Below are 26870 nucleotides of genomic sequence, written 5' to 3'. Positions count from 1 at the left end.
ATCCTGTAATAGCATGGACAAAAGCTTATAACACGATATTTTGTTTAAAAAGCCAAAAATATATTGCATATCTACTTTTTGTCTTTTTTATTGAGGCAACATATTCATAGCATCTACCCATTTTGAAGGGTACAATTCAATGGCATTAAAACATTGTTGTGCATACAACTGTATTTTTTTTTTGAGAGGGCATCTCTCATATTTATTGATCAAATGGTTGTTAACAACAATAGAATTCTGTATAGGGGAGTCAATGCTCAATGCACAATCATTAATCCACCCCAAGCCTAATTCTCGTCAGTCTCCAATCTTCTGAAGTATAACGAACAAGTTCTAATGTGGTGAACAAATTCTTACATAGTGAATAAGTTCTTACATGGTGAACAGTACAAGGGCAGTCATCACAGAAACTTTTGGTTTTGATCACGCATTATGAACTATAAACAATCAGGTCAAAAATGAATATTTGTTTGATTTTTATACTTGATTTATATGTGGATCCCACATTGCTCCCTTATTATTATTATTATTTTTTTAAATAAAATGCTGAAGTGGTAGGTAGATGCAAGATAAAGGTAGAAAACATAGTCAGGTGCTGTAAGAGAGCAAATTTAGATAATCAGGTGTGTGCCTGTAGACTAAGTGTTAATCCAAGCTAGACAAGGGCGATAAAACATCCACAGATGCAGAAGATTTCTCTCAAAACAGGGGAGTGAGGTTCTAAGCCTCACCTCTGTTGATCCCCGATTTCTCACCTGATGGCCCCCCTGCAACTATGCCTGTCTTAGGTTGTTCCTCCCTTGAGGAATCTTACCCGTCTCTGGCTAACCAGTCATCTTCCGGGGCCATACAGGGAAATGTAAAGTTAGTAAGTGAGAGAGAGGCAATATTGTTTGAAAAGGTTAGCTTTTAACTTCTTTGCAGATTTATGCCCTGTGGCTTTTATGCCCAGTATTTGTCTTGAGGTATCTTTACCACTTGGAAGAATTATGATACTCCGTAAATTCGATACAAGGCACAAATTCTATTTAAGGGTTGTAATTAGGAAGGAAGAAGAAAAGCTATAGGAGTAGCAGATGGAAGATAACATGGGAAGATTGATTATTTCTTTGACACATCTTCTTGTAGAGTAACTTAAGCATGTATAGGTTTTGAACTACTAATTAAATTGCATGCACACATTAACATAATAGGAATACAGTTACATAAGCAAAGCAGACCTATAATTACCAGCCATCTCCAGTGAAACGAAGAGTCTGACAGAAATCAGACAAATTAAAACAACCCATTCCTGGGGACTGTTCACATCCCATATGTTCTTTTAACAGTAGATAGTCTGTAATTGTAAGATTTTGGAGCTCTACAACTTGCACTTCTCCTAATTCTTGGTTGAGTTCCAGTCAAATTTGTTGTTTTACTGTATGCACAGGCCAGCTTAGATATCTCCTTCTTCATTCCAATGGCAAGTCCAGGAACCAGTGGGATGAATGCAGCTACAACTGCAGCATCACCTGGATCTTTGTTGAGGTTTTTTTGATGATCATCTTCTGGTATGACTCTTCCAGAAAGTGCTGATGCTGGAACTTCTTCTTCATATCGTATCTTAGTTCATTTTCTGGGTAGCCAAATTAGGCTTTGATCCTCTGTATAAACACAAACGGACCCTTTGCCCACACTTTGATATGCCCTTTATAGCATTGTGTAGAACTCATTGGAGGTCAACACACAGGAACTGCTTTTTTTTTTTTAAGAGAAAGGAATATTATCAGAAAAATATACCTCCATAGCCAATCATCTGACACCCTTTAAGTGATCAAAATTAAGGATATTTAAAGCATGCATTAATCGTTGATTTACAGTTAGTTTTATCCTATCAGAGAGTAATCCCCCTTTTCTTTCTTTTTTTTTATCATTAATCTACACTTACATGAAGAATATTATGTTTACTAGGCTCTCCCCTATACCAGGTCCCCCCTATAAACCACTTTACAGTCACTGTCCATCAGCATAGCAAAATGTTGTAGAATCACTACTTGTCTTCTCTGTGTACAGCCCTTCCCTTTCTCCCTCCTCCCCATGCATACTAATCTTAATAACCCCCTTCTTCTCCCCCCCCCTTATCCCTCCCTACCCACCCATCCTCCCCAGTCCCTTTCCCTTTGGTACCTGTTAGTCCATTCTTGGGTTCTGTGATTCCACTGCTGTTTTGTTTCTTCAGTTTTTCCTTTGTTCTTATACTTCACAGATGAGTGAAATCATTTGGTATTTCTCTTTCTCCGCTTGGCTTATTTCACTGAGCATAATACCCTCCAGCTCCATCCATGTTGCTGCAAATGGTAGGATTTGCCCTCTTCTTATGGCTGAGTAGTATTCCATTGTGTATATATACCACATCTTCTTTATCCATTCATCTACCGATGGACATTTAGGTTGCTTCCAATTCTTGGCTATTGTAAATAGTGCTGTGATAAACATGGGGGTGCATCTGTCTTTCTCAAACTTGATTGCTGTGTTCTTAGGGTAAAATCCTAGGAGTGGAATTCCTGGGTCAAATGGTAAGTCTGTTTTGAGCATTTTGATGAATCTCCATACTGCTTTCCACAATGGTTGAACTAATTTACATTCCCACCAGCAGTATAGGAGGGTTCCCCTTTCTCCACAGCCTTGCCAACATTTGTTGTTGTTTGTCTTTTGGATGGCAGCCATCCTTACTGGTGTGAAGTGATACCTCATTGTAGTTTTAATTTGCATTTCTCTGATAATTAGCGATGTGGAGCATCTTTTCATGTGTCTGTTGGCCATATGTATTTCTTTTTTGGAGAACTGTCTGTTCAGTTCCTCTGCCCATTTTTTAATTGGATTATTTGATTTTTGTTTGTTGAGGCATGTGAGCTCTTTATATATTTTGGACGTCAAGCCTTTATCGGAACTGTCATTTACAAATAAATTCTACCATACTGTAGGGTTCCTTTTTGTTCTATTGATGGTGTCTTTTGCTGTACAGAAGCTTTTCAGCTTAATATAGTCCCACTTGTTCATTTTTGCTGTTGTTTTCCTTGCCCGGGGAGATATGTTCAAGAAGAGGTCACTCATGTTTATGTCTAAAAGGTTTTTGCCTATGTTTTTTTCTAAGAGTTTTATGGTTTCATGACTTACATTCAGGTCTTTGATTCATTTTGAATTTACTTTTGTGTATGGGGTTAGACAATGGTCCAGTTTCATTCTCCTACATGTAGCTGTCCAGTTTTGCCAGCACCATCTGTTGAAGAGACTGTCATTTCGCCATTGTATGTCCATGGCTCCTTTATCAAATATTAATTGACCATATAATATACAACTGTATTTTTAAGAAGAAATAATTTTAAGTGAAATGAAAACCACTTCTTTTTTCTTTTTCTTTTGGTATCATTAATATACAATTACGTGAGCAACATTGTGGTTACTAGATTCCCCCAATAATCAAGTCCCCACCACATACCCCATTGCAGTCACTGTCCATCAGCATAAGATGCTATAGAGTCACTACTTGTCTTCTCTGTGCTATACTGCCTTCCCTGTGCACCCCCTACATTATGTGTGCTAATCGTAATGCCTCTTATTCCCCTTCTCCCTACCTTCCCACCCACCCCCACCCCCACCCCGCAGTCCCTTTCCCTTTGTCAACTGTTAGTCCATTCTTGGGTTCTGTGAGTCTGCTGCTGTTTTGTTCCTTCAGTTTTTGCTTTGTTCTTATGCTCCACAGATGAGTGAAATCGTTTGGTACTTGTCTTTCTCCACCTGGCTTATATGAAAACCACTTCTTAATACATTCCTGTATTTTCCTTTTTTTCTTACAATTAAAATAAAGAAAAAACACTGAAATGTTTAAACAAGCTAGCGATTCTAGTCACATGCTGGGAAATGTCTTTTGTCTTCAATTCCAACTCTGAGTAAATGAACTATTGAGGGACAGAGTCTAAATGTGTCTAGCTAGTTACCAGTCCTCTAGTTACTAGTCCTCTAGAATCCTTAGTTGACTCAACTAGGTTGTACAGCAACAGGTCTTACCTGTGTCACTCACCAAGCCAAAAGAAACACACACTATTTTAAGTACCACCACCAAAATGTAGCTCCTGGATTTGGGCATGGGTTTAAAGTAAATACACAGGGACTTGGGCATCCAAACTTATGCAAAAAATGAGAAACTTTGCTTCTGGATATGTGAAAAAACATAGAGCACTTGGCCTCTTCATGCCCACAATTTCTCTAGAATAATATTGTTCTGTGTAACTTTCTGCTGCCTCAGTCAGAGGGTTAAGGCATAGAGACAAATGATAGAATTGCTCTAAATAAATAGAAAGTAAACATGGAGCTTTTTCCAGGCAGATCAGTAAGCACATAGGAAAACTAGTTAGCATACCAAATCATTAACACAATGCTTGCATACACAGATTGGCACACCAGAAGAATATCCCTCAGTCTGGCAGAAAGTAAATACTATTGGAGAGAGAAAGAATTTACAACTCAAATTAGGAGCATTATTCCACTCCCTCTGATTGCGGTACTCAGAAAAATAGTACAGAAATACCTTGGAGATGTTGTGCGTTTGGTTCCAGACCACCACAGTAAGGCAAATGTCACAATAAGGTGAGACAGATGAACTTTTGGGTTTCTCAGTGCCTATGAAAGTTCTATGTATGCTACCCTGTAGTCTATTAAAGTGTGCAATAGCATCATGTCTAAAAAAACAATGTACATTCATTAATTTAAAAATATTTATTGCTAAAAATGCTTCCCATCTTTTCAGCTTGCAGCAAATCATAATTCCTGATCACAGATCGCCAACATAAATATAACGAAAACATTTGAAATATTGTGAGAACGACCAAAATGTGACCCAGAGACACAAAGTGAACGACACTGTTGGAAAAATGCACCCACAGACTTGCTCGATGCAGGGTTGCACACCTTCACTCTGTAAAATATGAAGGACCTGCTAAGTGCAATAATGTGAAGGGCCGTCAAACGAGGCAGACCTGCATTTGACAGTACACATCGGGGTGAGCCAGGGAGGACGGGAGGACTTCACGCAGCCGGGGATGGCTGGCCTGTGGGCCCTCGGGCTCTTGAGGGACTGGGGACCATCTCTCCATCAGGTCTCTCACTTGCTGACACTGGCTGGGTTCTCTGGCCTCCAGCTGGGAAGCTTGCTTATGCCCCAACCAAAGGAAGACCATCTGGCAGCGGAGGGGCACTCATGAGTGTGCGTAATCACAGGCAGGAAGATGAAGGAAGATAGAGCAAAGGAGCCCCGGCTGCTGAAGAGCATCGCAACAGTGCCTGAGGAGGAAAGCCTGTTTCTGAGGGTCCAAACTACGAAAATGAGAAAGAAGTGGAAAGAAAGTTGCCCTCAGTGAATTTCTAGTGACAATTCTCCTGGCTAAAAGAGAGAAATAAACCCTCAAGGACTCGCATGGAATGAAAGAAGGTCTGGGTATAGGGCAGAGACCTTCCCTAGCCACCCTTACGTAGAATGCCAACCCCAGGCCAAGCTAAATGAATATTCAGTCCACCTAAATTCACTTCAACCCAGTCCAATCTAAGCAGATAATATCTGAAGTTAAAAACCCCTATTGAGTATAGGCAAAGGGGACATATCCAAAACAGGAAGGGCCCAATTAACCAGCAGCCGTTAACTATGCTGTCTGGGCAGGGACCACTTCTGTGTCACCTGCGCAGCTGACGTTCACTCCGCCCTAAGCTGTTGTTCCGGAATTTCCAAGGGCAAGAGTGTTAACATCCATCCGCCTGCAGACAGGGCTTGGTTTTTCCAGGACTGGGTCAAGGCTGCACCCTTCGTTTCCCCGGATGTTACTCAGCTTCTCCTTCTGGAACTCTTCTTCCCTTTTTGATAAGATGAGGTTCCTGAAAGATAGATATTTTCCAAACAATCAAAGTTTGTATTTATTCTGAAAGCAATATATTATTTTAGAAACAATAATAGGTATTTAGAAAGAAGCTTCACCCAGCAAATAAAGAATGTATATCTCTTAAAAGCCCACCCAGAACGTTTAGACACTTGACCATTTGTTAGGCCACACAGGAAATCACAACAAATTCCAGAGGAATGATGTCATGCAGGTCATGTTCTTTCACCACAATACACTAAAAATAGAAACCAACAGTAGATATGTATTTCCCATTGCATAAATTTGACAATAAAAAATATCATTCTAAAAAATCTCTGGATTGAAAAAGAAATCATGATGAAATTAAAAGAGATTTGAAAATGAATGAGTTAACAATTCAACTGAATGATCTAGAAAGAGAAAATAATCTAGAAAGAAAAGAATTTAGGAGAAATAATATAAAACACAGATAATAGAATCTAAACCAAAAATATTAAAATTACCAATAAAACCAAAAGATTGTTAATAAAAACAAAATAGACAAATCTCTAGAAAGACTGACTAGAAAAAAAGAAGCAAATTAGGGACAAAAAGGACTATAAGCAAATTTTTGTCTATAATTTTGAAAACTTTCAAGAAATGGACTTTACAGAAAAATATAAATTATAAAGTGACCCAAGATGAAATAGAAAATCTAAATATACCAGTAAGTACTAAAATAAAATAATTGAATGTCTGGTCAAATATCTCTCCTTTATAAAGAAAGGCAACATGTTCAGACTACTTAATAGGCAAGTTTAACCAAACCTTCTAGGAACAGATTATTTCTATGTCAACCAAACAGTTCCAGGTAGTAGAAAAAAGAAAAGTTATCTAATTCATTTTATAAGATCATGTGACTAGAAAAGGACAATATTTTTTTTAAAAAGCAACAAATGAAAAGTATAGGCCAATATCATTTATTAATATAAAACATATGAATACAAGAATTCTAAATGAAGCCTAGCATATCTATTTAGCAGTATAGTATATAAAAAAAAGCATAATTGGTTTTATCCTGTAAAAATATGTATGACACACATTAGAAAAATGTATCAAATTACTATAAATGATTAAGATATTAAAAGGAAGAAAACCATATGATTATCTCAACAAATATAGAAAAATGCAGGCAATAAGATTCAACACTCATTCATTTAAAAAATAATAGAACTTTTAACAAAGAATAGAAAAGAACTACTTTAACGTAATAAAACATTTTCCCCAAAAAAAACCTATGATAATATCATAGTGATGAAACTTTTGAACATATTCCTATTAAGTTTTGGTATAATGCAGGGGGCCTATTATCTCTCCTGGAAGTTCTGGCCCATGAAAAGAGACAAGAAAAGAAAGGCAAAACATCAAGGAAAAAGAGATTAAATGCTCATTATTTGCAAATTGTCTTCATTGAAAATCCTGGAGAATCTTCAAACTGCAGAAAAAATAAACGGGTTTTAAGCAAGGTTGCTATGTATGAGATCAGCATTAAAAATTACCATTCCTTTATACCATCAATAACCAATTAGAAAATGTAGTAGAAAAATTTCTCATTCAAAATAGCAATAGTAATTATACTGAATCTAAGAATAAATTAAGCAAATGACATTCAGGACTTCATTTTCCAAATAATACTCGTTGAAAAAGAAAAGCAGAATACACAAGCAAAAAGACTCAATATTCTTTCCCCTAATGCAATTATTAGTTCAATATAAAATAATTTTGAAAAAGAAAAGCCAGAATGGAGAGCTGTTTTAGTTATTTATTGGGGTATAGCAAACCTCCCTAAAACAACCATTGTGACTCTGCATGTGGGATGGGCTCAGCTGGCTGGTTCTTCTGTCCTTGCAGGTGGTCACCCAGGTAGTCACATTCACACAGCTCAGGGTTGGAGTCAGCTGCCTTACTGAGATGGCCCAGTTTCTCCTTCTCTAGGGAGTCTGGGGCCTCTCCCCCTTTACACAGTCTTTCCCTGTGGGTCTCTCCAGCAGAGTAGCCAGACTAGTCACATGGTGGCTCAGAGCTCCCAACAGTACTAACCCAGAGCTGACATGTCCAAGGCTTAGGCCAGGAACTGGCATAGTATTACTTCTACCTCCTCCCAAGTCACCAAGCCAACCTAGATTTAAGAGTTGGGGACGCCATGGCTCTGTATACAGGAGGTGTGGTTTATTGGCTAGCTATCATGAGAGATCACACATCAAGATTTGTAAAGTTAAAGTGTAATGTGGGTGCAGGACCAGATCAATAGATTAGAACAGAGTCCAGAAACAGAGAAGTGCTTGCATGGAAACCTGATAAACCTGAAACATGATAGATGTGTCATTATAGATCAGTAAGGAAGGGTAGGTTTTAGAAGTAGGGATGGGACAAATGACTTTTTATACTACGGTGGATTTCAGCAAGTTCTTTGATACTCTCCCTTTAAGATGTGGAGTGTAATTCCCCTCTCACTGAGTGTGGACTAGATGGTGAATAGAAGTGGGTTTGCTTCTAAGTAGAGAATAAATGGCAATAGCAATGTGTGACTTTAGAAACTGTGTCATGAAAAGCACTGCACCTTCCTGCTTACTCACACTTTCTCTTTCTTAAATGGATCACTTGCTCTTGGGAAAACTAGCTAGCACATCAAGACTCTCAGGCAGGCCTTGTGGAGAGGCCTTAAGGGGGAGGAACTGAGGCCTCCTGCCAACAGCCGTGAGAGTTAGCCACCTCGAAAGCATGGCCTTCAAATGACTGCATGCCAGCCAAAATCTGACTGCAACCTCTTGGGAAACCCTGACCAGAACCACCCCACTAAGTTGCTCCCGACCTTCAGAAATTGTGAGATAATAAGTGTTTGTGGTTCTAAGCTGTTAAGTTTTAGAGTAATTGGTGATGTAGCAATAAGTGACTGACACAATATCTCACATCCAAAAAGAAATAAAATTGGATCCCTGCTCATACCTCATGCAAATAACTTTTTAGAGGATAATATTGGGACAGTATCTGTGATTATAGAAAAGATTCTTAAATCAGACACATGCCATAAAGGAAAAGACATGATAGCCAAGGTTAAAAGATAAATGCAAACGGGGAAAAGACATTTGCAATATATAGGATGCAGAACACATAACTCATCCCACCAAATAATTAGGTAAAAGACAAACAGCCCATTAGAAAGGTAAGTAAAAATAATAAATAGATAATTAATGGAAGAGGCAACCTAAATGGCCATTAAACCATCTCAGTAGTAAACAGGACAATGCAAAATAACCAAAATGAGATTCTATTTATCATCCTTCAGACTGACAAAAATTAATAAATCTAAAAATATCAAGTGTTGGACAGGATGTGGGCAAATGGGGCTTCTCATACATTGTGGAAGCAATTTGGCAGTATGGAGGAAAATTAAACATGTGATCCAGTTTCCTGGGAAAATCTCTGTCACCATTGCACAAGAAGAGCCATGCAAGGATAAAATTGGTGCTGAATTGATTGTGGTAGAGAAATATTCAAAAAACCTAAATGTCCGTAAATAGAATGGTATATTTAAACTAAATCCTACACCATAGTAAAGGAATAAACTGCATTTTTATTCTGAAATCTATTTATTACTGAATTATACATACCAATATGGATTGGCCCCCCAAATATCATATTGATTAAAATAAACATATAATTACATTTATATTGATTTTTAAATTACAATTCTTTATTTTTATGGCTATGTATGTGGTTTGTGTGTGCTTAAAAGAGATTGAAAGAACTCATAGGACCATACATTAACATTGCATGCAAATTAAACCTCAATACAAGACTGTAAACAATAGTTTGGGAAGACTGTGATAGTTAATTCATGTGTTGACTAGACTGGGCCACAGGGTGCCCAGATATTTGATCAAACATTATTCTGGGTGTTTCTGTGAGGGGTGGTTGAGATTAACTGTTGAGATAAACTGAGTACAGCAGATTGTCCCTCCTAATGCAGGTGGGCTTCATCCAAGCAGTTGAAGGACTGAATAGAACAAAAAGGCTGACTGTCCCTCAAATAAGAGAGAATTCTTTCTTGCCTAACTGCCTTCACACTGGGACTTTGGCTTTTTTCCTGTTCTAGGACTTGAGATATCAGCTCTTTCTCAGCTTCCAGCCTGCCAGTTCACCCTGTGCATACCTGAGACTTCTCAGTTAAGCTATTTCCTTATGATAAATCTCATTATAGGCACACACACACACACATCCTACGCACACCCTCATATATGTGCATACACATACACACACACACACACATCCTACTGGTTCTGTTTCTCTGGAGAACCCTGATGCATACAGAAGATACACACTAAATACCTGATAGTAGTTGGTTCTTCAGGCAGGGAGAAGGAATTGCCATAGCAACTTTGACTTCAGTGTTTTAATTCTTTTATTAAAGAAGACCTGAAGCAAATGTAATACAATTTTAATAGTTGTCACTACTGGGCTGTGGATATATGGTGGTAGTTGTATTTATACTTGTCTCTATTTTTTGAAATTCCCCCCCAAAAAAAACTGCCCTTTATACAAAAAAGAAAGTAAAGCATAAAGAAGAAAGTAAAAAATTACTCATTATTCCATAACTGTTGGCACTTTGGCATATGTATTTCTAGACTTTTTCTTTACACGTACATAGGAGCACACTTGCATATATACATATTCATTCCCCTGACCCCACAAAAGAAAAACAAAAACAAAATTTAAAAATTTTGTTTTATTGCCTGCTTTTCTCACTCAATATTTTTAATGGACATTTTTCTACATCAATACTTTTAAAGACAATAATGTTTCAGAGAATGGTTGAAGTCTAATTGACTTAACCAAGCCCTTATTCATAGATATTTAAGTTATTTCCAGATTACCTTTAAACAAATATTGTTGCAATGAAAAGCCTTGTTTATACATATACTTGTCTTTCTATCTCCTTAAGCATAAACTCCTGGAACTTAGGTTGCTTACTCAAAGGATAGCTACATTTTAATAATTTTTGAAACTTACGTGCAAACTACCCTCCCTCTGGAAAGGTTGTACCAATTTACACTTCCCTAAGTCCTTGCCAACGCTGAAAGGTGGAACCTCTAAGCCTTGACCAACATCTCTGTGCTTTGCTTACTACCTCAAAGAAGGCTTTAGTTTCCTGAAATTCTTAATAAAATCCCCAAATCTTTGATCAATAACATAAAGTTTTGCCTACACCAACACCAGAATGAAAAATCTTTAAACATATACCTATGTGTTTGTTTCAAGAATGGATGGCTGTGCAATGAGTTAATATCATTACATATATATTTGGGTTAGTCCTAAGGTCCCATTTCCCTTTAGACTAATGGAAATTCATCTTGTTTGGGTAGCTAAATATGTTAATTTCAAACACTCTTTGAAGACACCCAGAATTGCCAATCAAATTCTGGTTCCTTTTTGAAATGAGACCTGCATTCATGGAGGTGACATGTCCACTGTCAATGGTGGCACCTGTGTTAGTTACCAGGGCGTGCTCTTGCAGGGTTCATGGCCAGTGACCACTGAGCACCTATATTAAAGTCGGGGGGTTGTCCCAGAGCTGGCATTTGCCATGTTACTCAAGGGTCTGCAAAGGTAGAAGCACCAGTTTCACTTTTAATTACTTGGCTGTTTAACTTCTCAGGATTCAGTAGACAACTTTTGTTTTCAGTCACTTTCAACTTGCAAAAGATGCTGCTTGGGCTGAGTGCCCAGCAGATGACCTGTTTCTTCTTGCCTACACTGCAGAAACATAAATGCAGTCACGTTTTATTTTATGTTGTAGAAAGAGTCAGAATAGTTCAGAGTAGTAACTGAAACACCTCAAATCTGTCCAGAGCTGAAGGGGAACACATTAGAATGGAGAAAGGTACACACATGGAAATCACACCTTTTTTAATTTAGAACTCTTACAGAGATAAGCATGTAGGACTTTAACTGGCAACATCTGAGATGGTAACTTGAAAACCCAGCTTTGGAATAGAGGCTTAGGGTATATTTGGAATAGAGACCTGGGATGGAAGGATGAGATAAGAGGTTTCTAAGTCAGTCACACCAGGTACGAGTAGGCAGCAGTATGACAGGAGCTAAGAAAGCCTTTACTGCAGCCTCTAATTCTCAGACCAGCTTCTGTACCCAAAGTTCTGCTCAGTAGTGTGGCAGCCAACAGCCAGATTTGACCAAATAGAGGGTCAGTTATCCTTTGGTAAGCAAAGGGCATCTGTAGCCTCTCCCCAACATTACGGTCAGTTACTATTGGCTGCTCTGGCCTGCACGCTCCTTATCTGAAAAGTGAGGGGATTGTTTGTGTTAATATGTATCCAACATCCCATTCAGTTTTCATAAGCCAGTATCCATTGTCTTGGGTCCATGCATCCATGAGCAGTTAATAACTGTCAGGCCTGTGCTGGACTATTTGGAAGTGTCTGTGCCATAGGGCAGAAGAGAAGAAATACTGAAAAGGTCACTGATTCAATAGCTTTGTTTTTTCAATGTACTCACAAGTAAGTGGCTGTAGTGTACCACTGCCCAGTCCAGGTTTGAGCTGGAAGCTGGAGGCTGTACTCTTCTTCCCTGAGACTCCCTTTAACCATTGCATATTCTTTATAATACCTGTGCACCGGTTTAATGGTTGAGCAAAACACTCCCTGAAAACTGGCTCCAAAACTTGGTAACCACATCTTTTTCTCTGAGAACAATGTAAGCCCTTAAACTATATCCACTGTGTGAGGACCTAACTCCCCCAAACGTGCCCTTGTTGGACACATTGCCAACATCATTAGCATTCATGAGATGACAGAAAAAGAAAAAAGAGACTTTGGAAGGAAAACTTGGGTGGTTGGTTTTATTCCTTCAAAAGCTCAATAAATAGTTACTCTAAGCAGGAACATGTAACTCATCAGTAAGCAAACTGAAATATACAGAAAACATTTTATCATTTGAAGGCCTGGAAACTTCTCATACATATATTTGAGTTCCAATCCCATGTCAAGATTGTGTCAAGATTTAGAAATACATATTGTACTAGAAAAGATGTGAGTTGTCCAAGATGAATTCTATCTTTGTATCTAACAGAGAAGTGAATTTTTAAGTGAACTATAAGAAAACTATGAAGAGAATTACAATAATCTTTATCTACTCTGTAATCAGGAAACTAATTGATTAACTGCTTTTGTTCTAATCTAAACTGTTCTATTGATGTCCATGCTGGGTATTCCAAGTGATTCAAATACACCATATGTACTTTATAATAGAGGATCCCTTCTAATTAGATGAAGTCATGGGGATGAAATTTGGAGGAAAGGAATGTATTTTTTCAGATTTAAATTGCTCTTCTAAAATATTAAAATTCATGATTAAGAAGGCATTTAATTTACTTACTTACTCATGTACTTTTAAAAATGTGTCCACTAATGAAAAGTGGAAACTGAATTATCACAATGTACTCACATCTGTATAGCCACTCCCCAGGTCCCTAAGTGGACCATTAGCAGCACCTGAGAAAGCCTGCTCCAACCCCCTCTATAGCTATCCCGTCCCCTCTCCCCGAAATTAACCACTATGTTCATCGCTAATAACGATTCATTTTGATAGTTTTCAAAAATTGTACATAAATGGAGTGATATACTGTGTATTCTTTTCATATGACTTCCTCTATTCAACATTGTTTTGGAGATCTAGGGTGTTATGCATAGCTCCAGTTCATTCATTTGATTGCTATGCAGTTCCATAATATGACTATACAGTAATTTATTCATCCTACTCTTCATGGATATTTGGGCTTGCTTATGATTTGGGGTTGTTAGAAATTATGCTGGTATGACCTGCTAGACACCAATAGCACACCCCTCTTTCCCAGGTAGGACAACCAAAAATGTCTCCACATTTCCCCATTGTAGGGAAATCACTTGGGGCAGAGAAGCCCTTGTCTACGCGTGTAAGTGGTCTCTAACTCAGGTGTCAGTATGAAGCTTGGGAACATATGTTTCCTTTTCACATGCCAAACTAACAACCCAGTTCTAGAAACATCAGTTGCTCCATAAACTGCTTGTTGGGGTGAACTTACTTGCCAGTACATGTGTTTTAGTGTGTATCACCTCTGCATGGATTTCCGTTGGGTATAATAAACCCAGGAACCAAACTTCTGGGTCATAGGTTATATGAATGTTCCATTTTGAGAAATAGTGCCAAACAGTTTTACAAAGTGGTTGTGAAGTTTCATTTAATCTTGGCAGTCACTCTTTTTCTATTTCTGGCAGGGGAAAGTTGATTGAGTAGGATTTTTAACGTCTTACAGGTTTCTTGGAACAAAACATCATTTTACAAACACTATTTGAGGGGGGTTTAGAGATTAAGTTTCTTTCTAAACTACATTTTTTTTTTAAGAAGTGTATAACTACTTGGGCCAAAATACATTTGGGATTCCCTTGTTGCCAAAATATCTGAAAAGTAATTCCAGCTGCTCAACTCAAATAATCCACAACAGCTGGGCCAGCCAACCTCTGACCTGATATCATCCTGAGGTTTTCAATAAAATAAACAAACAAAATACAGAGAAGCTAGGAACCCAGTATCAAAGCAATGTCATTCTCATGAACTTAAGCAAATAAGCAAATATTTTCAATTAGCTGTGCTCCCCCAAGAAGTGGGGCAGGTTAAAGATTTCTTTTTAAAGTTTCTAAGGTTGGAAGTTTCCTTCTCCTTGACATGGAAGACAGGTAGAAACAACTGCAGCTGGAAACGGAGAAGCTTTCCAAAGAACACTAAAATGTCCATTAGTGGACTCCCCTATGAATGGGATCGTTGAGTGTAGAGCTCTCTTTCCCGAAGAGCTAGGAATTGGCTCTCTGCTGGACTCAGAGAGAATGAGCTCACGAGCGACCCCTACGTTCCTCTAAGTCCGGGGAGAGGAAATCCCGGGACAAAATACCTCTAAAAACCGAAATCAGTCAATGGGAGAAATAAAGTTTAAAATCCGTTTATTGCTTACAAACTGCAGTGTGGGGCCATTTCTCTCTTTCCTGCCCCAGCAGAAGCCAAAACCCGGCCCTCCCCTCTCCTCTCAGGTACAGATAAGCCCTCCTTGCCCAGGTGATTACCCATTGATACAGAGCTGAACTTCTCTCCACCCCTGAGGAATGATGCAAATGCACTAAAGCCATACTTCTTTCTACCTCTGAATGCCTATTGATATGCAGATGTGCTAAAGCCAGGCAAGATATTCTGGAAATATTACAATTTTACCCACAGTTCCTTAACTGTTTTCTTGCCAGTAATAACAAAGTCCCACCGTTAGCAGTTTCAACTTTTTGGTGTATATGAGTATTATAAAGGCTAAGTAGCCAGTGAAGAAAACTGTTTAGATATCCTACATTAAAAATTATTTTTTGGAGTTTGCAATTAAAAGGGGATAAATGGCAATACGTTTACACAGTGGAATGCAACGTGGCAATGAGAAATGAACCAAATCCAATTATAAGTAACAATATAGACAAGGCTTAGACATAATGCAGAGTGAAAGAAGCCAGACACAAAAGAGTGTCATGCCCTAAGATTCCATGTACAGAAAGTTCAAAAACAGGCAAAACTAAGTGATGGTGATAGAAGTCTGAATAACGTGGTGGAGGCTGGCTGAAAGCGGGTGCGAGGTGGGCTTCTGTTCTATTCTTTGAGTGTTGGTTACTGAGTGTGTTCATTTTATAAAAAGTTAACAAGGTCTGTACTTAAAATCTGTGCACTTTTATGCTGTTCTTTATATTTAGTATTTTTTAAAATAGAGTTGTTGTTGAGGGAAAATGTGGACTGAACTTAATTGTGATTTTTTTTTTTTTAGTCCAGCAGCCAAGGGCAATGTTAAATAGCCCCTCTTTGTTCCAGAGCACAAAGCCAAATATTTAGCAGTAATAATGACCATTTTATGGCATAACAATTGCTATTAGGCTCTGTGGAAGGTCCTTTACAGACATTATCTCCAGGCCTTAAAACAAACATTCAAAACAGGTACCTGAAAGGATATCTCGCTGCGACCCTCCTTACCCAGAATGACTCAGGAGCCACGGGCCCACGGAAGAGACTTTATTATCTGAAAGAGAGAGTGGCTGCCCCAGAGGGAGTGTGGGGGGAGAGAGAGAGAGAGGGAGCAGCAGAGAGAGCAGTGGGACAGAGAGAGGAGACAGAGAGAGAGAGAGACAGACAGAGACAGAGACAAAGACAGAGAGAGCAGCTGCGTGGTGCCTTTTATTGTGGTGGATCCGCTTGGCCTGTTGCTTTGGGGGAGGGTCGGGATGTTTAGAGAGAAGGCGGGGTAAGTCCAGTAAAGATCCAGGCAAGCCCAGGCATAATTCTCACCAGTTTAGGTGCTTGGGACCATGGGGCAAATGGAGGATAAATTACTATATTCTTACAGTACCGCTGTCCTCAGCTCACTGATAAGAAAATAGAGTTCAGAGGTGTTTAACCATCTCCTCAGGGCAGGCAGCTAGTCCTGGTGCCCAAGCCAGATCTGGACGTAGCCCGTCTGCACCCAAACCCAGGCGCCCTCCGGAAGTGAGAGTCACAGTGGGTCCTCAGCGCCCCCATTTCCCTCCAGCGGCACCTGGACAAGCTGGACATCCAGGGCTGCCTTAAAGGGGGCTAGGTCCGAAACACGAGTAAGTGGCAGAGCTGGGATTCAGTCGGGTTCTGCCTCCTAAGCCCTCCCCCTCCCACTCTGACCTAAACCTCCCTCTTCTGTACCCCACAGCTCCTTGTGCAGCAGCCATATGTTTGAATTTATCACCCATTCCTGTAATCACTGACTAGCATCTGCATGTCTCCCTCACTAGGCAGTGAGGAGAATCTGAAGCGTATTTGATTGTATAGCACCGCCCCCCGCCCCATCCTTAGCAAAGTACCTGTACAGTCAAAAACAAATGTTACTGAAAGAATGAAAGGATGAATAAAGGCATACTAACCCTGCATCCCTCTTAGTTAGACACTAAATAACAAACAGTAATAGAGAGGCAGGGTAGCCAAGGGTGAGGATGGGGCTCAAAGCACAGGCACTCGGTGATGTTCAGTACTGTGTTTCTGACCAGTTGCTCTGGCTGTATCAGGGTTTCTCCATCTCAACACAAATAACATTTGTTGTGGCCGCTGTCTTGTGTAGTATAGGATGATTAACAGCAGCCTTGACCTGTTAGATGCCAATACTGAGACAGGGATCATGGGCTTAAGGATGAGGGCCTCGGGGAAAAAGCAAGGCAGGATATTTGCAGTCAGAGCAATGTAACTACATGCAGAAAACCCCCTACCAAAACTCTGCGTTAAACATGAAGCTCTAGAGTCATTCTTCAGTAATAGGGTTAATACTCCCCAGAAAAAGAAGAGTAGCACATGTTTTTATTATGCTAATCATTTGTAATCATGTGTAAGATTCACTTTAGCATGCTAAAAGGCCCAGGCCTATGTGCTGTCCTTTCCTCCTTCAGATCTGAGGAGGTCATTTTGCAAACTGGGCAACTAATTTAGCGTGCAGATCCAGCTGTAAACAACATAGCAAAAGGCAGGAAGGATTCCACCTTAAAGATAAGATTGCATTTTAACACCCAGGAAGTTTAAGAAGATTCTTAACTTACTCTTTAGCAAACAATACCTCAGCCCACCTTAGGGGCTGGGCAAGAGGCCTTGTTTGATACTCTCCCAGACCAAGATGCTGGTATCTCAAGAAGAAATCATCAGAGCAGGAAGTTGCTTGTGTTAAGTTAATTCTAAATATTCAGGGACCCCTTAACAAGTCCACACCCCTAAACCTTTATCTGGTTCCCCAAAGTCCTCAACTGCCTATAAATCCCCTAGACAACGCACCACTACGGGCTCTCTTGTCCCCTCCTGGCATGAGCCGGGAGCTCTGCCCTCTCACTGTATCTCTAAATAAAAGCCTCTCCCTGGCTCTCCTACCTTGATTGCTTGCTAAGTTCATTCTTAGACTCTGCAAACAAGAACCCCGGCATCAATAGCACACCCCTCTTTCCCAGGTAGGACAACCAAAAATGTCTCCACATTTCCCCATTGTGGGGAAATCACTTGGGGCAGAGAAGCCCGTGTCGACGCGTGTTAAGTGGTCTATAACTCAAGTGTCATCATGAAGCTGGGAACATATGTTTCCTTTTCACATGCCAAACTAACAACCCAGTTCTAGAAACATAGCAGTTGCTCCATAAACTGCCTGTCGGGGTAAACTTAGTTGCCAGCATAGTCATCTTATGCCTTTTTAAAAAAATAATTCATTCATTCATTTGTCTATCTGTCTGTCTATCTATCTATCTATCTATCTATCTATCTATCTATCTATCTATCTATCTATCATTAATCTACAATTACATGAGCGACATTATGGTTACTAGACTCCCCCATCATCAAGTCCCCATCACATACCCCATTACAGTCACTGTCCATCATCTTATGCCTTTTTAAGTACCTTTTAAGTAACTTCCATTTGTCCTTTAGCTCTCACCTCAAATATCACCTCTCTACGGATGCTTTCCACAAATCTAGATGTGTCAGATTCTCTTTTTCTACTTCCTGTGTTCTCTACTTATTTCCTCAAGCACCCTGGCATGGCCGTAGAAGAGCACGCTATAAGCCTGTGGGTAAAATTGCAGTATTTCCAGACTCTCTTACCTGGTTCCAGTGCATCTCAATAGAATAGGCGTTTCCAGGGGATGGAGAGGAGTAGCCATCTCCATATGAGTAGGTCATTACATAGGCCAGCAAGGACTTATCTGGACTGGAGAGGTTGGGTGGGGGGCTCTTCTTCTGCAGCCTGGTCACAAGAGACATGTGGAAAGAAATAAACTTTATTTCTCCCTTTGACTGATTTTGGTTTCAAAGGTATTTGCCTGGGATTTTCCCCCCAGAGTTACAAGCCCTATATTTTAAGGAAAACTAAGGCTCAGAGAATGGACATGGCATGTTCAAGAAAACTGGGGTTCTAGGAGGAAAGCTGGTCAGAAACCAGAGGCCAGTATGATAAGAGTAGAAAACCACATGGATGGGGACCCCAGGAACACATGATACCACCCTACAGCACATACTGACCCAGGATGACAGGTGACACCCCATGGATAAACCAGCCGGTGAGGCTGAGGATGCCACTAAAAGCCAGGTTTGAGGGGTGCTGAGCAGCAGGTGGAGAAAGGAAGAGTCTAGATGAGGAAGAGTATCCACCATGGCGGCCTGAGTGAGCTGGCCTCCTGGTGTGCTGCACTCCTGTCCTCTCCTAGGAGACGTCAGTCATCCTCTCAGTGACTGATGTCGGTAACCGACACTGCTGTACGGGGTCCTGTGCTGGGCACGGAAGATGCAAAGGTGACATGACAGAGGTGGTCCCTCTCTCTCAACCCTGACCTAGTTACCACACAAATACATGTTTAATTACAGACTGTGACAGAGCCTGGAAAGGAGAGGCGCAGTGTGTGTTGGGAACTTGTAGCAGAAGGATACCTCCTCGTCTGAGGGTTGGGGAGGCTTCCCTGCGGAGGTGATAATGGAGCTGAGGACAAGGGTGAATGGGAGTAATTATGCTCAGGTGGGAGGGAGATGCTCCAGGCTGCAGAAACAGTGGCACCAAAAGACTCTGAGGCAGAACCACGGAGGAATGAGGTTGAAAAATGCAGGGCCTTAGAACACAAAATCAAGCCTATACTTTAAAAAAAAAAGGGTAAACTGACTAGAAACAAAGAAAATAAAGTTAATGCTCCATTTGATGTTTTAGATGGAGGACAAAAATAATGTATTACCTCAAAAAGAGAGGTAGTCTGCTTTACAGGCAGGGCCTCCCTCCTGATGGTGGATTCTTGGTGGGGTTGTCAGTCCCTAGTTTGGTCTGAGAATGTCCAGCAATTCAGTTTTTCCAGTTCATCTAGTAATCAGATTCAGGGGATTGATTCACATAGACCAAAGTCATGGAAAACAGATGTATAAATCAAAATGCCTATGTATAATTTTGCCATAAGAAATTCAACTACCTAGCCAATTGAAATATTCATGTCTGTGGGCCAATGAACTTCTTTACCTGCAAAGCAGTTCAAAAGGAAGGGCAAATGCCAATCAGAAGGCAAATGAATGAGCAGGAATTCAATAAAACTTACTGGTCAAATAATCCAGCTGTCACCATTCTCTACTAGAAAGAGGATATTTTCTGAGCCCCAAATCCTAACAAAGAACTCTAACCTGATTTATGAGTGCCATTCATTTTTAGTTGCCTATATTGGGCCTTTACTAATAAATAATATTATTAAATAATCATTAATATAATTACACAACTATATAACCAATGTTATTTATATCATTATGTAATCATATAATTAATAATATTATAAATTGAATAAACCACTGTAATTAGAAAGAATAAAATAACATGAGAAGAAATATGACACTCAGCAAGATATATAAATGTAATTCAGTATTTGTGCCATTTTTATAAAACATTCATCTATCCAACTTGATAGTTTGATTTCTACTAACACTTATTTTCTGCTAAATCTGTTTTCTCAACTATTGTCTTTTTACTTAGTTAAAAAAAGTACCTCTTAAAAAGCCTTTGAGTAATTTAAGAGATATTTAGTTTCATTCATTACTGAAGATATTTTCAATTATTTAATATTATTCATTAGACAGAGAAGCAGTAACAATTCAGTAGCAGTAATTAACCCTAGCACTAGATATAGTTTCTCAATACCATTTCCAGGGTTCCTCGGAGAAACAACTGATCAAGATCTAGGGCAGGAATTATTCAAGATAAGTCTAGAACGTGTTGTTATACCTGAGATCAAAGCCACTATCAAAGACTCCGGGGTCATGGCAAAATGATATAGAAACTAATTTGAAGGGGCTCTTCCTGGCCACAGTTGGGTCAATCTGAACACCAAAAAAACTAATAATCAAACATATCCAATATGTAAAAATCCTATAGCTCATACACCTTGCTGGCACTTTGATCTTGGACTTTGCAGCCTCCAGAACTGCGAGAAATAAATTGCTATTGTTTAAGCCAGTCTATGGTATTTGTTATGGCAGCCCAAGCGGACTAATACAGTAGCCAAACCTAATTAACACAAAATTAGCCATCACATAAGCATTTATTTTATCTGAAATATACTTTAAAATAATGAAAAATATATTTTTTTAAACAGGAAGGCAGATAAACATGATTGGCAAAATACTGATAACTGTTAAAACTGGGTGATATAAAAGTTTCATTATTGCATTATCTGAATTTGTCTCATAAACCATTTGAAGGAAATATTCCAATCCAATAATGACAGAATAATTTACACATCCTCTTTACACTTGCCAGATGAATGTTTTAATAATGAAATTCTTTAAGAACTTTTGTCCAGCTTGTTAGGAAAGAGTATAAAACCTAAATGTGATTTATTCCTACTAGGATGTTTAAACACTTTAACAGTAAGGTATTAACAAAGGGCCACGCGGTGGAAGCTGTCCGGGCTGAGAGTAGGGGTGGGGGAATTGATAAGGGCCTGGCAATACCTGTTTGAGTTTTTTAAACCTACCAATAAAATTAAGACAAATGTAAAGGAAAGATATAACAGGTTTAGGCCATGTCCGGGGAAGACTGTGAACCCTGTAGTACTCAGCCAATGAGGAACCAGGGAGGGGGACTCACATACTAGGAGATAAATTATTGGCGCCAAACTCCCCAGGTGTGCCTGCCCACCAGACACCTGATCTTGCAAGATCCTCATTAAAGCCTCGCTCCGCTGTTCTCTTTGTCTCTGTGTTCACTTAATGAATTTGGACCAGTGAGTGTGTTTCTCACAAGCTCTGATATGTAGCTTCCTTTTTCCTATTCAGCCAGCACATTCTCATTAAGATATGACTTGAGGACATGGAGGTCATTAAAGTGATCACCATACCATGCAACGGGAACATATCGTCAAAAAAAAAATTCTCTGTCTCCAGCAGTACATGCCATTCAGGGTTTTTTGCAACTGCAACCACAATAGTTGATAAGGGTATTTGAGATTTGCCTCCCAAAGATATAGACAATGTACCATATTATCATACATCCCTGTAACAAGGTTCAAAGTACATTAAATAGTATTGTTATACTGATCTCATCCTTTGCCTAGCAAAAGCTTAGAATATTGTCTTCTGAATTTCTACATAAATGCAAACATTTATATGCTACTTCCTATCACCACATTTCTGTTTTAGCTGACTGAATGCTAAATGATGTAATCAGAAGCAAAGTTGTTATTTAGGGTCTTTGAATTTTTTTCCTTAAGAATACCAGGAGACTTTTCACCTAATAATTAATGAACTCTTGAAGGTTAAAAGCATTTTTACTATTTTAGAAATAGGTATTTTTAGAAATCTCATACTCCACAAACAAAATTTCCACAGAGAAATATTAAAAATTTTTCCATCCAAGCAGAATAGGGTCAGAAAACCTGCTGAAGTGCACACGTCGGAAGTGTCCCTTCTGCTCTGTTCCCTGAATAATTCATCAGTGGGGCCCTAGTAGGCTTGAAAAATAGGCCTCTGCATAATTGTTACTAAGTGGAAACTGGGTTTTCAGGCGAGTTGTTTGGTGGGAAATCCCAACTGGTATAGTAAGAGCCTTACCTTTCAGGTGCCCTGATTTGGTATTTCAGTCTACAGTTCCAGAACTCCGGCTGTCCTTTCCTGTTCTGAGAGATGTGGGCTGGGCACGGCCAGAGCCAAGCTCCCCTGGGGCCCACAGCCCAGGGCCCATGCTAACCTGCCTGGGCTGCAGGAGGGGCTGCCACTCTAGGTCTCCCAGGCTGACAGCAGCACGTCCAAAATGGGGCTGACGGACTAAGGCCACATGACAGGTGAGACAGAAGGGTCACACAGTGCCTGCAGGTGCCTCTGTAAACTCAAAAACAAAACAAAATATGCCAGGAAAGGGGAGCGGGTCATTCCATCAGTGCCTAAAAATACCCAAGGAAGAGCATGGAATCATCTCAGCACCCCAGAGCTCTGAAGAGTGTGTTTACCAGAAAAAGAAAAGGGTTAGAGGAGAAGGGAGGAGAGCCTGGAGACGGGCAAAATCGTATTCAGGTCACTCAAAGGCTGGCACGAATGCCCCGGGCAGAGAGATGCTGGGAGAGTTTCATAAACAGTCTTTGGTTCAATGACAGGGTGGCATTTGAGGCAGCTGTCCTGCAGGCCTTGGGCCATTCTACAGGAAGCCAGCAAGTTCACAGGGGAGCCACGTGGCTCTGTGGATGCTGAGCTGGCAGGATTTTCCTGGAATCAACTAGAGCAAGGAGAACCGGGTATATTACATAAGGAGGGCCAGAGTCAAGAGTCCCAGGGATAGGGAACCAGGTAGTAGTAGTCATCATGCTGCAGCTTTTTACCAGAAATGCCCACAGAACAGGACCACTTTGGGAAGCAGGGAGGAGGCTCCACTCATTAGGCAGCATTCCAAATATTGGCTTAGAGAGGGCCACCTACCAGGACATGCACTCACAGATCCCATGTGACAGCCAAAGGCTTCCGCAGGGTCCCACGTGGGCTGGGCCCTTCAGGCCACCAGCAGGGGTCTCTACAGCTCCTGTCAGCTCTGTCCATTCCAGCCAGGCTGCGCTCTCCCTCCACTGATGGCCGTATGAATATTCCAGGCCTGCTCTGGGCCCTGTCTTTCCTTGTCCCTCGGGTATCAGACACACCCTCAGTCTCAGCCAAGGAGTGCTGCCTCCGGCTTCGACAGGCGTCCCACCTCCAGAGAGCTGAAAACATTGCACCCCACCCCACACCACAGACCCTCCACAGATGGCCTCTGCAACCACCATCCTGCCTTTCTCTTCTCTTCCTTGGGTAAAGCTATATTCCCACAAGTATCAGATGAAACACCCATTCTCTTTGGGAAGCCTTCCCAGGGGGATGATAACTCTGGAACCAGAGTCAAGGCCTACAGATGACAGGAAGGAGCCCTTTCTACTCTGCGGGTTCCACCCTCCTGTTTGTGAAGCTTTAGAGTTTACAGAGACCTTTCTCACAATCTTCACATTTTGTTCTGGCCACCACTGAGTAAAGCAAACATTATTAATCCCATGCAAAGAATGGAGACTCTTAGATGTGAAGAGTTTACACGTGACCATTCTAAGGTCACCCAGTTACTCAATGGCAGAACTTGAATTCAAATCTTGTCATTTAATTCCAAGTAAAATCCTTTCTCCAGTGAGATAATAATAGCTACCATTTATTGAGACTGACTATGTGCCATGCCCCCATCTATATGCCTTAGACACATAAATGTAGTCAAGCCTTAGGAAAATTCTATCGGATAAGGTAATGTTATTATACCCATTTTAGGGATGAGAAACCGAGGCACAAGGAGGTTATGTAACTGCCCAAGGTCACACAGCTATCCTATGCTATCCTATAGCGGTCTAAACTTTTGCTCTTCCTACTCCACTACAAAGCATAAACTCAGGCTAGAAATGAAGTAATAAATAGATAAGAACCCAAATAGACAATACAGGAGAAACAGAGCCAATGGCTAGGACCCTGACAAGGGGGTGCTCACCTCAGCCCACAAGCAGCAGCAGGTGTTGGCTACTAGATCTGGGTAGACCAGCAACACCAACCTATTTGAGGTTTAGTGACAGTGTTGACTGGGGCCCGCAGGAGACAGAGGGCACACTCCCAAGTGTTCAGCTGAAGGCAGGATTAAAGGAAGCAGCAAAGATGAGACGGCACCAAGAGAAAACAAACACCGGAAGCTGTTACTGCCACCAAGCCTACCAGGGCAAGGAGAGGGAAGGCGTCACCAGAACACGGTGACCAGGGGACAGGGACTGCTTGCCAGGAGCCAGGGCCTCAGCCACCGACTGAGCTTCCCTTCACCCTCCACCCCTTCAGGTACCCCTGATAGCAGAAAACTCCAGGAAGCCAGCGGGCCAAGGGCCTGGCAAAGCCATCCATAGACACACAGCTCTCAGACCACGGCAAACAGAGTGCTTTAAAACAATACAAATTAGTTACCTCACAGTTCCGGAGGTCAGAAGACCAAAACCAGTTCCAAAATCAAGGTGTCTGCACAATGACGGTTCCTTCTGGAGCACTAGGGGCAAATCCATTTTCTTGCCTCTTCTACCTTCTACTGGCTGCCCATATTCCTTGCCATGTGGTCATACCATTCACCCTATGTTTCCATTAACATATTTCCTTCTCTCCTTTCTGATTTTGTTACAGTAGGTAGACAGAAGCAGGGAGAGGGGTGGGGACTTTGGCTGGTGTTTATATTCAGTTAGAGGCTTGATTATATTCTAAACACTCTATGCAAAATGTTTTCACAGGATGTGGGGAGGGAGGGTATAGATACCAGACCTGCCAAAACTGGCTGGTTCCAACATGAAGGAGAACTTGACCCTGACTTCACCTCAAAGTCCATTATATGCTCATTAGACACTAAACATCACATCCCTTGGCACCATGACAAGTTCCAAGGAAGACCATCTAGGGACAAAAAGAGTGTGTCACCCCATTTCCTAGAAGTCTCCTCCTTATTCTGAGAAAACCCCACCTAACCTGCTGAATATTCCACCCCTACTTCAACTCTAGTTATAATACCACCCAACCTGAACCCCACTGCGCTGCTCACCTCTGGAGCATTCCCACACTCCCTCCTTGACTGTGTGGTCTGCTTTATTAAACTATTCTGTTTGTCAATTCTTTCTTGATCAGAGCTCACAACCCTCCCACCTAGTGTCCAGGGAGATCTCCACAGATTGGATTGCCCAAAAATTTCCTGCCTCTTGCGACGACCATTGAGTTCACACTGGGCTCACTCAGATAATCTAGAATAATCTCCTCACCTTGAGATATTTAACTGAATCAGATCTACAAAGTTGCTTTTGCCGTGTCAGATAATACAGTCACATTGTAAAGTTGAAGGCACTAGGGGGAGGGGTGAGCACGTCAGAATAAAAGTGCCAACTTTCTGAGGCCCTCTCAACTGACCAGTGATGGAGACCTAGCTGCATCCTTTACTGCGCCCCTTCTCAGCATGAAGCACCCAGAGCGGTCATTGCCCCTTTTCCCTGGCAGCAGCTAAAGTCTCTATCTATAAAAGAAAAAATGAGACAAAGACCATGAGCTTAGAGTAGAGTAAGGGCCTCTAGAGAAGGCAAGGCAAAATATTTGCAGTCAGAGCAATATAACTACATGCTATGAAACCCGCCCCCCACCCCCACAACGCCCCTTGTCAGCCAGAAGTAGCCAGATCAAATCATTACCCATTATGACCAAAAGGCTAAAATGTAAGGTTGAAGGCACTAGGGGGAGGGGTGAGCACGTCACACTGATGACATGCCGAAGTCCCTGGCTGCTGCCCCCTCCCAACCTGAAAAATGTGCCTTAGGCTAGCCAATCCTCACACCGCTGTAAATCTAAGCTCTGCCTCCCCCTACCTTCTTTAAAAGCTCACTGCCTGCCCTGCTGAGTGCGACTTCTCTAGCCTGTGTCTGTACAGGCTGGTGAACTTCACCTGGGATTGCATTCAAATAAACTGCCTGGCCCTCTGTTGCCTCTCTTCGCCTGCTTGTTTTGGCTGGAATTTATCTTACAGATATCAGGATAGGAACATTAGACAGGAACAGATATTAGAGGAGCCATTATTTGTTGCTTTGAGGAGCCATTTTTCTGTCTACCACTCCCATAGTCATGCGACAAGGAAGTAGTGGAACCAAGGTTTGCAGTCAGGCCCTGCAGCTCCCAGAAGGAGCCATGCCTTCCCTCCAATCCAGTTGCTTGTCTTCCACCTGGGAGACCTTTCTTGCATCCCCAGCTCCTCCCAGGCCCAGCTGCCACTTAACCTTAGGACTCACCACACAGTGGCCTCATCTGAAAAGCCTTCCATGATAGCATTCTTCCCCTACTACTCCATCCCTGTAC

At 41.0% G+C, this 26870-nt stretch overlaps 1 long non-coding RNA gene across 3 annotated transcripts; it reads right to left on the bottom strand.

The window, feature by feature from the left end:
* Positions 1–5213: 5213 nt before the first annotated feature.
* On the bottom strand, positions 5214–25163 carry LOC108395892 (uncharacterized). Of its 3 annotated transcripts, XR_012126367.1 has the most exons (4): positions 22569–23269; positions 18600–18741; positions 5711–5904; positions 5214–5352 (listed from the first exon to the last, which is right to left on the bottom strand). It is a non-coding gene; the product is annotated as an uncharacterized lncRNA (long non-coding RNA). The 3 variants fall into 3 exon arrangements; XR_005059346.2 differs by lacking the exons at positions 18600–18741; positions 22569–23269 and adding an exon at positions 24960–25163; XR_005059347.2 differs by lacking the exon at positions 18600–18741.
* Between the last annotated feature and the right edge of the window lie 1707 nt (positions 25164–26870).

The sequence above is a fragment of the Manis javanica genome, chromosome 16, assembly GCF_040802235.1.
Source record: "Manis javanica isolate MJ-LG chromosome 16, MJ_LKY, whole genome shotgun sequence".
Classification (NCBI taxonomy): domain Eukaryota; kingdom Metazoa; phylum Chordata; class Mammalia; order Pholidota; family Manidae; genus Manis; species Manis javanica.
This window is presented reverse-complemented; position numbering and strand designations above follow the sequence as displayed.